The sequence below is a fragment of the Acanthopagrus latus genome, chromosome 11 (assembly GCF_904848185.1).
Source record: "Acanthopagrus latus isolate v.2019 chromosome 11, fAcaLat1.1, whole genome shotgun sequence".
Lineage (NCBI taxonomy): Eukaryota > Metazoa > Chordata > Actinopteri > Spariformes > Sparidae > Acanthopagrus > Acanthopagrus latus.
The window spans coordinates 4,490,282-4,506,026 of NC_051049.1; the positions used below are offsets into that span (position 1 = coordinate 4,490,282).

At 42.9% G+C, this 15,745-nt stretch overlaps 1 protein-coding gene and 1 long non-coding RNA gene across 2 annotated transcripts in view; one reads left to right on the forward strand and one right to left on the reverse strand.

Moving 5' to 3' along the window:
* Positions 1-15,745, forward strand: part of LOC119028582 (kynurenine--oxoglutarate transaminase 3-like) — a 60,359-nt gene that overhangs the window by 41,164 nt on the left and 3,450 nt on the right. The window lies entirely within an intron of this gene.
* The window catches only part of LOC119028585, a 38,308-nt gene continuing 29,071 nt past the window's right edge, over positions 6,509-15,745 (reverse strand). Inside the window, exons 3-5 of the long non-coding RNA XR_005077752.1 lie at positions 14,962-15,021; positions 6,871-7,026; positions 6,509-6,754 (exon numbers count right to left, since the gene is read on the reverse strand). This is a non-coding gene — a long non-coding RNA (uncharacterized LOC119028585). The remainder of the gene's footprint in view (positions 6,755-6,870; positions 7,027-14,961; positions 15,022-15,745) is intronic.

The following is a 15,745-nucleotide window of genomic DNA, read 5'->3' on the forward strand; positions in this document are numbered from 1 at the left end:
TGAGGCGTGGAGGATTTTGGGAAGAGCGGGCACCCCACGACCTGCTCCCCCAAGAATACCCCCCTCCTCCTCCTCCTCCTCCCGGTGATCGGGGGAGGAGGTAAAAACTTTCTTTTTGAATCGCTTCTTGCTGGAATCAGCAGCTCCTGTTTCTTAATTAGCCGGGGGAAGGCCATATTGAAAATACAGCTGTTAATCTGGGGGAGTAGAGGAGCGATTGTTGCTTTGCTCAACAAGATTAATTCATGCCCTCTTCACACAGCAGTGGTCTGATCTATCACATGTCCGTATCAGTCAGTCTGCTCCGGGTGCAGTGAAATTACTGGAGAACGCTGGTATAAAAGCTCTCGGGTGCGGAGGATCATATCTTTTATTAGGACTTGATTACAGAGTGTGATTGGACACGACATATAAAAGGCCTCCTCTTGGATTCTGATCTTCTCTGTCGGGTCTTAATGAGACTGGATGTTTGCCTGGTAAATCATGTTTTGGGTGGCTGGGAACTGAAATACAGTTTCATTTTCTAACATGAGTATAAGTTTAACACACAGTCCAGTGAAAGATCGCCTTGTGACGATGCTGCAAAGAAACATCAGAAGGAATTAGACCCTCAGACATGTATCAGATGATGATTTGTTCACATATTTTCCATTAACTGTCCAGAGTAGGTCAGTTTTGAGCGCCAGTGGAGAAGCCGAGCAGTGTTTGGATCCTGTGGTCAACCAGCACACGCACCAGACAGTGATGTCGCGCCCCAGCTGCTGGCGGTAATGACACGTGATAGGTGGAAAATGCATGAATGGAACAAGCGAGGACGACCACAGGCGGTTATAAATGACGCAGATTTTCAAACAGAGACATTTGGACGAGTGCGTGAAGCCTTAATGGTAAAATTTGTAACATTTCCGAGTTAAAATGTCTGAAATCAACCGGGCCTATGTTGTTATGTTCAAGTTAAACATGGCATCATATCCACTTCTCTCCAGCTGCTGCGACCTGAACACCAGATGATGATACATCAGAAAATACGAGGAAGAAAGCTATTCAGATGCTTCACAGATCCCACGCTACTTCACAATGTCTTCAAACTTGTGTATTGTTTTTCAATTCAAGGACACGTTCAATTCACCCGGCTGGGCAATGCTAAAGTCTGACGTACATCCTGCCGTGTGAAGTGATGACGTGTTATCAGCATCCAGTGGTGGCGCAGGAATAGGGAAGGAATTCGGGTTGCCGGCTTATTGTTGTTTTCTCTTCTGTTACAACTGTACATGAAACACGACGTCAGTGACGAACAACGAGAGGCTTCAGAAGAAAATCACAGACGGGAATGTGGTCACCTTTTAGCAGGTTAACCTGCATTTGAAACACCTGTGTAGACCAGCTAAATTTGGTGGCGAATTAGCATTAGTGACTCCTGTGTTTACTGCTGGTGAGGTGCATGTTAGTAATACGGGTCCTGGTGACCACTGGAGGCTGCAGACACCTTGATCAGCTTATCAGAAATGAAGGCTGAGAGGATTATTATGTCATTTTGTTTTAATAACGAAGTCACCAAGTTTCGTCTCCTGCTTCACCTCCTGTACTCTCACGCCTGGTTTATCTGTGAACGCCTTGTGTGTGAGGTGAACTTCTACCTGTAACAACTCGAACTGCTCCAATGCGGAGAGACAAAGTTACAGAATTCAGAAACATCAATAATCTAGTTTGTACTTGTAGCTGCTCCTGATGGCCACACTGTCCAGACTGGAACAGTGGTCATGTCAGCTGAGCTGCTGTGAATATAACATTGCATCAGTACTTCAGATATTGTGTTGAGCCGCACTTATAACACTTAACAATGCAGGAGATCTGGCTCATTATCATTTTGCAGTTCTTCTGGTTGTGTACAGACTGAAAGCATCTTGTCATCGTGGAATAAATCCTGCGTGGCTTCTCTCCCAGCGGAGGTTGAATCTCCACAACACACACATTTCTATTACTGCCACACTCGTGAGGAGTTAAAGTTGAACGTCGTTAGATTTTCCTGCCATGTTTGACATCAAAATCCCCAGGTTTGACTTTTTTTCCTGGCGAGTCAATTTTAGAGGGAAAGAGCTGCGAGCCAGCTCATCTCAGCACACGGCCCCTATCGTGTAAGCTCCCTGCGAATTGAAATATCCTCCGCTTGAAATATTGACTTTAATATCTCATTTGAAAAATTCATGTAACCTTTTGATGTTAAATCCATACTCAATTTGGCAGAATGTTATAGGAATATGCAGAAAGGGGATAGGAGGCATTATGATGTTTTTCCTGCAGAGAAATTACATTTTATGGTTGTAACACCAACCTCCCCCGTGTTCTTTTGAGTCCACGAGGGAGAAAAGACGTGGCCATTAAGGCAAAATGAAAAGAGCTATTGATTGGGCTCTTATGCCTTTTCTATTTGCCTCATTTCCTAAATGCATGATAATAAGGGCTCAGCCACTGAAACTAACAATACTCCTTAATGAATCGAACTCGAAAGAATTAACCTAAGTTTGCATAATGATTCACAGATGTTTCCATCAGCGGATGATATGCATTTGGTTTGTTGTTCTGTGGATTCACGTTCCATTTACCAATTACACACTCGTCTCTTCGTGGCATTATAATGCAATCAAGACATTATTTGATGATCTCTGTTTTCTTCTTTTAAGAAATGGGTTCACTTGTTATCAGAGATGTCTGGGGGTGACATTAGTGAAAAAAAACAGGCTCTGATATTAGAATAATGTTACAGTTGATGCATTGGAGCTAATAATAGTCAAACATGGAACAAGCAGAGTGAAGGAAAAAAAAACAAACATGCTTTTAGCTAATGGAGTTTGTCTGTTAATAGAGATGTTGGCATGGGGGCCTCGCAGAGAAGGAGAGCGAGCGCCCTCACTAATATAGAAATGTTTGCTAATTGTTTACCCCAGGTGGTGACAAAAAAAAAGCTCAGGACTCATGTTGTCATGTCATCAGCACGTGTCATGCAGACAATTTAAGTGCTGCTGCATTGCTTAATTGAAATTAGTGTAATGATAGATGTTTTTCCCCCTTCACTTTAATCATTCCATGATTTCACAGTTGCACACAAACTCCTCAGGAGGAGACATTCGGATATAAATATCTCCTCAAGGTTTTTTTGTCCAAATCGGGGGTAAAATGTTTCTGTGAGCGAGTCTCAACCCCGAAACTGCCCCTTGGAGACGTGCATGAACTTTTCTGCCTTTATAATTTAGACACATTTAACTTATTTTTGATTTATATCTTGTGGTTTTTGCTGTTATGCATTGTTTACTCTCATTTTCTTTCCAGTTCATGAGAAGGACAAATCTTTTTTCTCCCAACCTCCTGTTGGTGCAGAAGTTCAACAATGAAGTAGGAAACCTGGAAGTGGAAGAGAAATGTACTTCCTCCCCAAAAGTCATAAACAAACAAACAAACAAACAAACTCCAGCGTGTCTTCACATTACGTGCCTCTCATCACTTGTCTGTTCAACTGAATGAAGACATTCAGGTTACAGATTTGAAGCAGATGCATTTTTCTCCACTCCATGTCCGACTCCGATCGTCTTGATTTCACAATCAAAATTCGACTCCGGTGTTTCGCAGAGTGGGAACTGTGGTTTTTTTCCCCTGCAGCCTTGAAAAAGCACCAAGCAGAACTGAGTCAGAAAAGAGCAAAAATCCACAAGTGCAGATGAATCAGTGACATTAGTTAGCTAGCATTAGCATCTGTGTAATTCACAAGATAACAGTAACATTAGCTCAAGACCAACCCAGAGAAGGCGACCTGTCCTTAATGAATTGGTTGCAGAGAGAGGGAGAGCTAGCTTACTAGCAAAGTGTTTGATGCTACTGAAACACAACGCATCTGTCCTGTTGGTGTTAAAAAATACTCTGATGTAAATAATCTGAGCACCACTGTGTTCCAGGTGAATACTGAAAGCTGTGTGTGTGCACAAAGACAGTAATATGCACTTGTTCTTGTTCCTGTCAGATTTAAGGAGCTGCATATGAATCTGGTTCTTTAAGAATCAGGCACACAGCATCACGTCTGATAATTTAGTAAAATTTGCACATTAAGTCGTGAAAATGTCGACGCAGTTCGGATGCTTTCAAGTGAACATTCATCTGAATACTGCATCATCTGTTCTCAAATGAAATAAGTAAAAACGACATTGCAGTTATTGTTATCTGGACGTGAAAAGGCAAACGCACTCATCTGAAGGCCAGTTTGCAGTTCAGTCTCACAATATATGATCCCGGCATGCACATTTCTTCAGACTGCAGAGGACGGCTTGTATTAACAGTAAATATACAGGTTTTAAAATGTTTAAAAAGCTCTTTGTGTAAAAACACGTTTGTGATCAATGAAATGCATTCAGCATGTTTGTAAAGCCTTAAAGATATTCACACAGTCCATTTGGTGAGCGAGGCTGAATAGAGAGGAAAAAAAAAGTGTTTGTTAACAATGAAACCTCCACAGGGTAACTTTAATTATCTTTCATAAATTAATCCTAGCCTAATTAATTCTATTGTTTTATTTAATGTATTTACCCGGCACCTTATATTCTCCTTCAGAACGACGGACTGGTCCAATGTTTGTCCCAGTTTATGTCGCTGATAAACGGAAGCGTGTCGAATCGCCGTGAGTCTCCTTATCAGCGGCGTTTGCTCGTACGCTGATGCTAGGTGAGCTGTTTCCTTCGGGGCGTATTATAAACTGTTATGTGTCCAACCGGCATATCTAACACATGAAAGAGAAAAACAAGGTTATCTCGCAGCACCTCGCTCCTTTTTGATCCAAAATAGAGTAACGTCGTTAAGTGAGATGTTAATTGTAGTGTCTTAACTGCACGGAGTTGCATCGCCTCATTCGCTCCGGCTCTTTAGGTTTGCATCACCTCAGGCTACGTATTTGCATAACGAGCGATTGTGGAGCCGAGTGCACGGGGGCGAGGCCGAGGAAGTTTCTCCACAATCGGCTCGGAGTTAAAGGCGCTCGCTTATTTATATCAGAAAGGGGAACTTTTGAAAACAGCACTGAGATACTCGACCGTGAGGGTATTGCTCGACACAATGACTGAACTGAGACCGTTTTTTGTTTTTCAGCTATAATCAGATGCTTGGAGGCCAAACTCCTCTTAACAGCAGTGCAGTACATGACCGTGTGCAACTCCTTCAACCTTCTTCTGGCGTGTTTTTGTTTCGTTTGCTTCTTTGTGGTGTTGTGTTCCCAGCATGAGGCACTCTCAGCCTCTTTCTAAGCCACTGACAAACCCTTGGCTGCAGTCTCGCCCCCGGCGTGACGCCCGGGAGGATGCCATTCAGCGGCGGACGCGGTGGGTCCTGACCCTTGCGACACATGATCGCACCAACATGAAATTTTATCACCGTAACACTTTGGAAAACAACAGTAGTGGGCCGATTATAGAGCTTTGCCTGCTACAGCAGCCTCATAGCAGGACAGCTTACCCTGCTGCTCTCTTTCGCTGTCTCAGCTTAACTCCTTCCTCTATCCGGGGACGGTCACCTGCAGAGGGGCAGATGGTCTCATTTCTCCCACTGGGACTGTCGCTCTCACGTGCAGCAGTGTCGCAGTGCTTTCTCCTCCAACAGCTCTCCCACAGATACTCACTGCACCGATAACGCCGGCCGTCTGACGCATTTAACAAACACATTTTTAATACTGTTTGCTTTTTTGCAATTTGTGTGGGTTATTAATCTTTTGTCATCCATAATGTTTCACATGAAAGTGGACAAAGATGTTGGGTCAGTGTGTGGGATTGCTGACCTACTTTGGCAAGCGGGTAGAAAGTGGGTTGTTGGTCAAGTCAGCTAATGTTGAAGCGCCCCATCTGTTACTGTACACCAACAATATAGGTTGCAAAGTGCTGCTTTTACACATCCTGGCTCAGATTTCCCATCACAAGTAAATCCATTTTTCTTTTTTTTTTTTTCTTCTTTGCAGAATGCAAGTGTTGTTAAAAACCTGCTTAATGGCACTGATAATTAAATATTGATGTTTAATGTGGTAAATAAGCAAATTAAGTAAGCTAGTTGGAGGTAAGGCTGATTACTGGCAGCAACACAAAGAGACAAATGTGGAAGCAATGGGACACATGGTGGATAGGTGCTTCTGTCCCAAACAGTTCAGAGCCGATATTGGGTAGTTTTAGCATCGTTGGATAGGACAGGAAACTGGCGACCACTTGAGGAGAAAAGATGAGATGAGAAGACACACTTAGTGGCTGATTGTTACCAAGAACACCTTTAACTCTACCAAAATAACATGCAAACTAGTAAGGAGTGTGTTTTTCCAGGGTTAAATCTACATATTAACTGTGTCTCTGCTTGGACAGTGCAGATCTAATTACTGCTTCCTCACATCCTTGTTTTATTTTCAGGTGATACACGTTCACACTTGTTTTCCCTCCTCATACTCACTCATCACTCTTTTTCACGAATACAAGTCCTCACGCTTTGTGTGAGACATTATTTATTTTCCTGCACATACAGTGTCCGATTTGCCTTGCATGTCCCTCATCTCACTCCTCATTAATATTGCATGATCTTGTTAGTGTCTTCTACCTCTTCTTTACCCTCCTCCAACCCCACCAACCTCAACCGGCTGCAGAAGCTGGAGGGTACATCTGAAAGTCAGCCTGCGTCTCCTGCTCTTAGCTTTCAGACTTTCAGACTTCGTACGGACTCGTATCCGTCCACGGATCATCCTCCACTATCTCCGTCCAAAAGAAAAAAAGAAAAGAAAAATCATTATAAGGAAGTGTCAAAAGATGCCCTCTCCATGGTGGGAAAATACATTTTATGTGTGATTTTTTTTATTTTTTTTACCGGTGGTACAGACGAGCAGGTTCTTGACAGTTATGAATGAGGAGAACACGACATGAAGGCGATGACGGAGGGAGGAGCTTCTGAATGAATCACCATCATCCGTGTTTGTGAATCCGACACCCAATCACTTGACCTCTCATTACCGCGGGAGCTTCCCTTTAAAAAAAAAAAAAATGATTAAAACATTTTTTTTTTCCAGCGGTTTGTAAGTCGGCACTGAATGTGGCGTCCATATGCAGAGCCTGTCCCTCATTACAGCAGGCAGCCGGGGCGGCGGCATCTATATGCTGCGGTAATGAAGACGGCACAGAGGCCAAGGGAAAAGGCTACCGTCAAGTGGGAGAGGAGGGAAAAAAAACAGGTGGAGTGCTCAGGAAAGAAGGTCAGAGCTGGAAGTGGAATACTGAAAAGAAGTAATTATTTCGAAATTAATCTGCAGAACTGTCTCACAGGCGCAGCTCCGACAAAAAAAATAGGTTTTAAAACAGCTGTTATTGGGCTGTTTAAGCACACTGAACTTTAGGAGCAGCAGGCGTTGGCCGAGCACTAACAAACGCACAGACATTCATTGACATAATGAGTGTAAACGCAACATAAGACTAATCTGAGAGCTATAATTTGAGTGTAGTTGTCAGAGATGACTCCGGTTGGCAGGAGACGGTGTAGCCGTTGATTCCTGAGCCTCGTCTGTTTTGACCGATCTGTTTTCAAGCACTTGTACTTCGACTTCGAGACGTAGAGCCCGATATTGTTCACATCTAAACTGATATCCGACCTGGAATTTCATACTGGTATCTGACAGTCCTTGTTTTATCTGCACTTTACTGTCTCTGTAATAACAACAATGTCATCTCAGTTAAGTTTCTGTTTGAAAGATGACTGTACGTGAGCGGACTTTCGTGTCGGGATGTGGTGGGGAAAGCCGATGAAGCCAGAGACCAGAGAGACGAGTTTCAACGTTGGTAAGCGTGAGGCAGTCGGATGTTTCTCTAGGAGACGTCGGGACATTTTCCAGCGACAAAACCAGATATTTTAATCATTTCCTAAATCTATCCAAGTGCTTTCTGTGCCTGAAACCTAACCAGACCATAATCACAACGTTGTCACTACACTGCCAAACATTTATTATTTATTCTGGTGGATGTCTTTCATAACCACAATAAAAAACATAGTTACCGATGGACAGACAGTGTCTAAATTAAACCCCTGAACTTCTAAAATGATATTAAATCTTTAGTTTCCTTCAGAATCAGGCTTAATGTTACAGATCCATGACTGAACCATTAGAAGGAGACATCATTTACTGTTTTTGTAAGATGAGTGGACCCAGACTGCACACTCAGGTCATCTGCATGCTGAGGTTTCATTCTGGCAGGAAGATGGAAAAAGGACCTGTGTTTCAGTTTTTAGAAGACAGAAAAAAAAAAATGGGTTCAACAGAAAAATCCTGTTTTCATTGGAACAAAGTGGTAAAAATGTGAAGCTGCTCCATTAACTGCTGCTAATTGCAAATGCAGGTCTGTCTAAACATCTTTATATAACCAGCAGGATGACTGATATGACAGTTTAGCAATCAAATCTGTCTCAAAGTAACATTTGAAACGACTCCGAGAGCAAAATAATTCAGCTGTAACGGGAAATCCGCTGAAGGACGGCGCACCAAACAAGGTCTTACCTATTCTGCGAGAACGTGTTTGAATGTGTGTGGGGGGAGAATTCAGAGAAACTCTTTGGAGATTACATTTTGTTAATTGCCATCATCCATCAAGCATAACATTCATAAATGGAATAGCCATTGGACATTTAAGATAATGCTCAACTATTATGATGGATCACGGTTTCAGAGCTCGCGTTCAATCTGGTTAATGTCCGAGATAATAATTTTATCTTTAATCAGACTTATTATGTATATATATATTGGAAAATCACCTACCACCTCCTGAGGCAGAGCTCCTTGTAGTCTGCGACTGATTATGCAAAATGCATTTAGTTATTTGTTGTAACGACTTCACATGTACACATCAGGACACAGTATTTAACAGTCGTTTAAAAAGAAAGGAACATGCATGTTTGACAAGCTGTCGCAACCTGGTGGGTCGAGTAGTTAAAAAACAGAATTGTTGTACAATAAATGAAACCGACTGTACTGCCTTTCTCAAATGGGCACAATTAGACAATACAAAATGCTTCAGATGTATTAATGCATCTGTAATAAGAGTCCTGGGGAGATGATTGTTGGCGATACATCTGCATTACTAGCATACGTAGCTTAGCATCGTAATAACTGAAGTACTGGCAGCACTTTCAACACGGAAGGAATAATAATACTATGCAGTTTTTCCGTTAGCAAGGTGGCAGCGCTGAGTCAAACTCGCTGATTCACTTTTCCGTTCAGTTGGGCAGCACCGGCAATGGACCTGCTCCAGATTACAGCCAAGCTGCGGCCGCCTCGTAACAAGCACCCGTCTCCCCCAAGAACCGATACTGAACCCACGTCTGTGCAGGAAACCTGAGAGAAAGACGTTTTTAAAAGTGACTGTGTTTCAGCTCTCTGTTCTCTGCAGCTTCTCTCTGAATATCTTCGGTTTTGTCTTTGTTTGTTCTTTCAAACATCTGCTGCGTTTTACCGTTTCATCGTGTTCGGTTTCAGCAGTCGTGTTTAGTGACTGATGGTGAAAACAAAACATTTCCTGTAACACTGCTTCAAAATAAAAGCTTTAAAAATGACTAAATAATAGGGGGCTTTTATTGTGAAGAGGTTATAGTGAGTGAAACGTGTTTCTAACTGAATTAGCGGAGCCACTTTGTTAGTGGTGATTCTTCGATTTGAGACTTTGATACTCTTACGACTTGGACAAGTAGACTGTATATTGGTTCTTTCACAATCACAATGGGATCAATATTAATCAGTAATGTGGATGTAATGACTAAAAGAACAAGCATAACAATCTGATGAGTTCAGAAAATGACATCACTTGACTGTAATACAGCCTATAAAACCAGGAAAAGACGACACTTATGTCACATCAAGACATAAAGATATCCAAAATCCAAGATGACATGATAAAGTCTCAATAACAATATCATTTCTTTATATCGCTCAGCCCTTCCTCTTATCAAGAGTCTCAGTGAATCTGTGCTGAAAGCTTTCCACACCCCGTTAGTTGCATGTCGGACCATGAATAACCCACGAAATGACTGTATTGTCTCAAAATGATGAAGAGTTTGAGGCAAAAGCTCTTCTCAATACCTGAATATCACCTCCAGTTATCTGCTTGTAGAAAAGAAAAACTAACAAAAGGTAACTGATTAATGAAACAAAACATTTAGCTGCATAAATGGCCAATATCCTCCTGAAGGTGTGTGTTTGTTTCAGTCATTTGATTTGATGTTAAACACACACACGCACACACACACACACACACACACACGAACACACCCACAGAGCTCAAACTGTTTCCCTCCTGATCGTCTGATTGATTTAGTCATGACGCTGCACGTGGTTTTCAGTATCGCAGGTCGGTCAGTCGCACGTCAGCCATCCTCCCGGTTTCAACTTTCAAAAAAAAAAGAAAAGACACACAAGTGTCAGTGTCGATAAATGACAAGCAGGTGGAGCTGTGAGCAAAGTTAATCTCAGACAAACTCCCAGCAACATTACATTTCCATCACGACCGTGCAGCCTGCTTTCCACACAGTTACGTCGATGTCAACATCGAGACCTTGCCTCTGCGCGCACTTACTCCTTATCTGGCGTAACTAGAGGCCAACACTCTCATTTTAATTGATATTACTTCCACTCCTCTGCCTCTTCCTGTGTTTTTGACGCTACTCCTGGTTGGTGATGTAAGTGACAGAGTGGAGAGAGGGCGCTTTCTAATCCGGAGGTGGCAAATAATCATAATAATTTGGGCGTTGTGTGTGCGTGTGTGTGAGGGAGTGTGTTTGTGTGTGTGTGTGTGGGGCGATGGCCTGTATGTACTGCTTGTCATTTTTTCAATTACTCGAGCTGTGGTTAAATGTTCATTTTCAGCAGTCAGCCCGGAGCAAAAAAACTACTGAGCCCCATTAGGTTTTACCCACAGCCTCACACTCATTAGTTTTCTCCGGTCAGACGAGAGTGAGGGAGAAGCTGCGCCGGCCTCTCTAAAGAGGTCAGGGTGGAGTCGAGTTGCTCTGCGCCGCCACAGTGGAGATTGTTAAGGAGTTGTTTTTTTTTTTTTTCTTTTCCAGCAAGTGTCCTACAATGGTTACGAAGACTTGGGTGACCTTTCTAAAGGCAAATCAGCGCACCGCCCTAATTGATCTCTTTTCTTCTCCCGCCTCTCTTTCTCCCTCACAAGTGTTAGGAAACTGCTGACCTATAAGAGAAGCTGATAAACATGACAGCGGCCCAAACCAAAAGATTACGGTCGTGCTGAAATCCAGATTCAAGGGGAAAGAAAAGACAAAAAGGTTGAGAATTTACATTCTCTCCTTCTTTTGCTAATAGGCAGCGGGGGGCTTTTATCTCCCCTCTCAGCATCTAGCATGATGCTTTCAGGAGGAGCACAGGCATCATTAACCAACGTCCTCTGTTTCCATTGACCTGAGGGATCCTGTCTTGATTTTTTTTTTTTTTTTTTTTTTTGTGCCGCTACGGCTCTGCCAGCTAAATGGAGGTTACAGGGAGATTGCATCCATTATTGAGGTATTCAATTCAAATGTCACCCGTTTCCACTTGGCACTGTTTTCTCTTCCCCTAATGTTTGCTCTGGGCATGGTGGGGTGGGGTGTGGGGGGGGGGGGACGGGGGAGGGGGTGAGGGACACCAGTTTTTGTGCCTTGTTGTCACAGCACTTAGACTATTTTTTTTTAAATTTATTTATTTTTTTTCTCAGCACACATTAGCGCCGACAGATTCAAGGTGACACCGTTGTAAGTCTCGCCACTTCACCTTGCACTCTGACACCTGGACGCTCGCGCTCGCTCGTTTCGCGCTCTCCCCCCTGCATGGTTAGTATCCTCCTGAGCACCGGGGCCTCTAAAACAAGGCTGATTGTAACTATTCATCATCCGGCCTCCGCTTAATTGGAACACAAAAAAAAAAAGAAAAAGAAAAGTAGATTGTCGGAAAACGAGCCTCTCAGGTGGGTGTGGACAAGAATACAGTTCACGATAAGACGCTGAAAAGATACTTCAGGTGCTCACATGGAATAAACCCACTTTGTCTCTAAGTGCAGGTTACTCATTTGGCCACTACAGACTCGACTTTCATTACCCGGTTACCCTCCTGTCAGTGTAATTCAGTCCTATCATCCCTCAACCCAGTTGAAATTAACAGGTAATTTGTAAATGTCACTTTAGGTTAGACACCTCATTTTCTTCCTTTTCCAACAATCCAGCGGCCACCGGCTAATTTTTCTTGTCTTCTGAATAAGGTTTTCATTCACAAATAGAGTTATGGTCCACTAAATAAATGAAAGTAATTGATGAGTGTGGGAGGGGGGGAAAAATGGGATTTACCGTAACCTATTAGAGTCAATCAATGACATACTACCCAGGATTCCTTTAGTTACCGTGATGCCGCGTGTCTGCCGTCATTCTCGGGACGTCCGTTTGAGAAAGTGAAATGAGATGTGAGGAGATATTAAATGTACTGTGCTTAATTTCTTTTCACACGCCGACAACAGACACTCGAACTCTCTCAGGTATTTTCGGAGGTCGGTTCATGTCAGTGACGAACTCCTGGAAAACCCTCACAGGTCAGTTTCATTGGACCAAAATGGATTTAATTCAGATTTTTACCACAAATCATTTCAGGTTGTTTGAGGCACTAAGAATAGTGTTTTCACTTCTTTTTAATCGATTGACTTTGGGAAAGACTCAGCCGAGCGCTGTCGATGAGCTCTTTAGAGGTCGAGATGGTTCTGAAGGCTGAGAGGGTTCACTATTGGATTTAAAATGTGATTTTCTCCATTATTGACACATTTAAACTGTAACTGACTTCTTATTTTACTAACCTACTAACCGTAATCCCAACACAGCTTCCATTTCACCCCAAGTGGTCTGAAGAGAAGAGAAGGGATCCATCAGCCCTTCTTCAGATCGCCGTGCACATTTCTTTGTGTTTTTCTGTGAGTTTTTGTCGTCGTCTTTGTAGGAAGCGGTCAGATTGAATGGTATGTGCCATATAGAAGCCTGGGATGGATGGATGGATGGATGGATGGATAACTAAATAGATAATAGCTGTTGGTCGCCCGTCCTCTTTTTTGCCTCGAGGTAACAAATGATGAATAAAACAAAGAAAGACGGACCGACACACACGTAGAAGTCGCGTCCTCGTGAACTCTTCTCTGCAGAGGTTCAGCACCAAATGACGGACACAGTTAGTTACCGGCTGCAAGTCTTTGCTAATTAACTTTACCACGTCAGTTCATGAGATCATAATATTTTAGAGTTGTGTTTCTCATTAACACTTAGTACGGATCTGGATAAAAGGGAAGGATCCAGGAATCTTTTTCCTCACTTTCTTTAACATCTTTAAAGTCTCGATACTTTCTCTAACCAGCTGTCTTAAAGTGGCTGATCTCTACGAGCAAACACAGTTTGACGCCAAATAAAAATCCTGATCCAGCAGATGTAAATGTGTTTTATTTGATATTGGACAAGACCTGATTGAACTAAAGGAGCCTGTCGGGCCTTGGCAGAGGTATGCACTCTACTGAATGCCATTCTAGTGTTTCCTGTCAAGATTTTTGCTCAAATTACAACCGCTTCAAACCATGCGTTCAAACCGATACAACCCACCGAGACACTGCAGCCCAGCATCACATATTAACTATATCTACATGTGGCCATTTGATTTTTAACCTAAAACAGAATTGTTCTTTATTTTTCAGTCTGCATCAAGCGATTTATAAAATGTAATCTGTAGCTGGCCAAAAAAGCAACATGGCACATTTGCAGGTTTACTTCACACAAAGCCTCTACAGACCCATCAGACGCAGATATTCTGCATTTATGTCTGTAAAAATCACATTTTTATCTCCGCACACATCCAGACAGGCACTTTTTCCTGATCACACAACATACACCTGTAGTAGGATGTGTAACACTGAACACAAACCCTCAGTATTTCCACCTTGACATCAGTAATGTGCTGATATTTCGCCGATGGTGCGTCAGAAGATATGAAGATTATCATTAGGAGCGTGAATATGATGACCGGGGCGAGCAGGCTGGATGCATGTTTCATTTCACTCAGCTAGAAAGAGTCTAATAAGGGAAATTGTTTCATTAACTGTAATGCAGTCTTTAGGACGGGGGGGGGAGAAAAAAACATTTAGAGCGCATCACAAAGATACGACGGCCAAAAATCCCAGATAATATCTACTCTCATTCGAGGATATTACATTATATTGATACGTCGGCCGGCTCCAGGTGGCACGGGCTCGAAACGTTGTTAGTCACAATAAATCAGTTGAGACAAAGCATTACTTGCCCTCATACATAATGTATTAGTTATCAGAGCTCCCAAATTTTTGGGAAGGTTAATTTGAATAAATAAACATGCAAAGACCAAAACTCAAACGTGAGTCAGTTCAGTCGACGTCTCCACAGTTTAAAACACATGATGGAGTGCACATTTTAAGTTTTTTTCTGTTGGGGAGGGGGGGGACGCTTTTCTTCTGCATCGTCTCGGAACTGTTTCACGACCGTCATCCCAAAAAATTATTCAGGCTAATTCCCCAAATCACTCAGAGCATCGGCTAAGTGGAATTCAAGACTGATTTCGCCATGTGATACCCGCGTGCCTGCAGCCCTAAAAGCCTCCGTGTGATTGATAAATACACGAATTGAGGAGACGTTTCGACTGGGAAAAAGCCCCCCCTGCTCATTAAAAATATGGTGTTCGTAATGAAGAGGAAATAGAATTAGCACTGAGAGGGATGAAGGGGAGCAAATTGCTGCAAACATTGTAGAGGACTGATCGGGCAGGCGGCCTCCTCCTCCTCCTCCTCCAGCCACAGCAGAAAGTCATTATGTGGGTTTTGGATATAGGTTCCCCATGACCGCATATTTATTATCTATCTAAATAGAATCACTTACCTCTGATGCTGCCTCTGATAGCCAGTCACCACAAATATCAGTTCCCCCCGGTGCCTCTGCCTGCAATTTTACATAAGGCCAAATGATTATTTGCACGACCAGACAGGATTGCATTTTGTTGTTAACTTGATTCGCGGTTTTTTTTTTTTCCTGTGAGGAATAACTGTTTGTGAGGGAAGGGAGGGGGGAGGATTTTCTTTCCCATTAAGAGTGTAAATTCAACACTGTTTGACATCCTGTATGGAGAAAAATGAGGTCAGTGGTAGAAAGTCAGAGTACTTTAAAAAAAAAAAAGATCTGTGACTGTGATGTGGCCACGAGTCTCCTCTGTGATCCCGTGTCTTTATCCACCGCACCTTTTAGCCTAGTCGTCTGTGCGGCCATTGTTCAGACGTTAAGAGTTACAGCAATAAATATATGCATCACAGCTGGGGCTGCCGCACAATGCCTATTCATGAAGGCAGCGTATGCGGCACTCACAAGCATGTATGCACATAGGTATCGGCCCATTTGTCAACCTTGGAGAGCTAATTATCTCATACGGCGCGATATTGTTTTGGAGCCGCGCGTTTCATTGTGCAACATTAAAACATACGTGGCGGAGGCAGCAGAAATGGTTTCCATGAGTATGAATGCATTAGAAAATTTTGGGAGGGGATGTTGTATTAGGACTCCACAGGGATATCAGCATGCTGCACCTCTTTTGGTTTGTCATTCATCTTCCTCGGCGAGGGCGGAGAAAGAACCAGTGGGTAGTGACGCCTTCAGCCAACTTGGCAGGTTA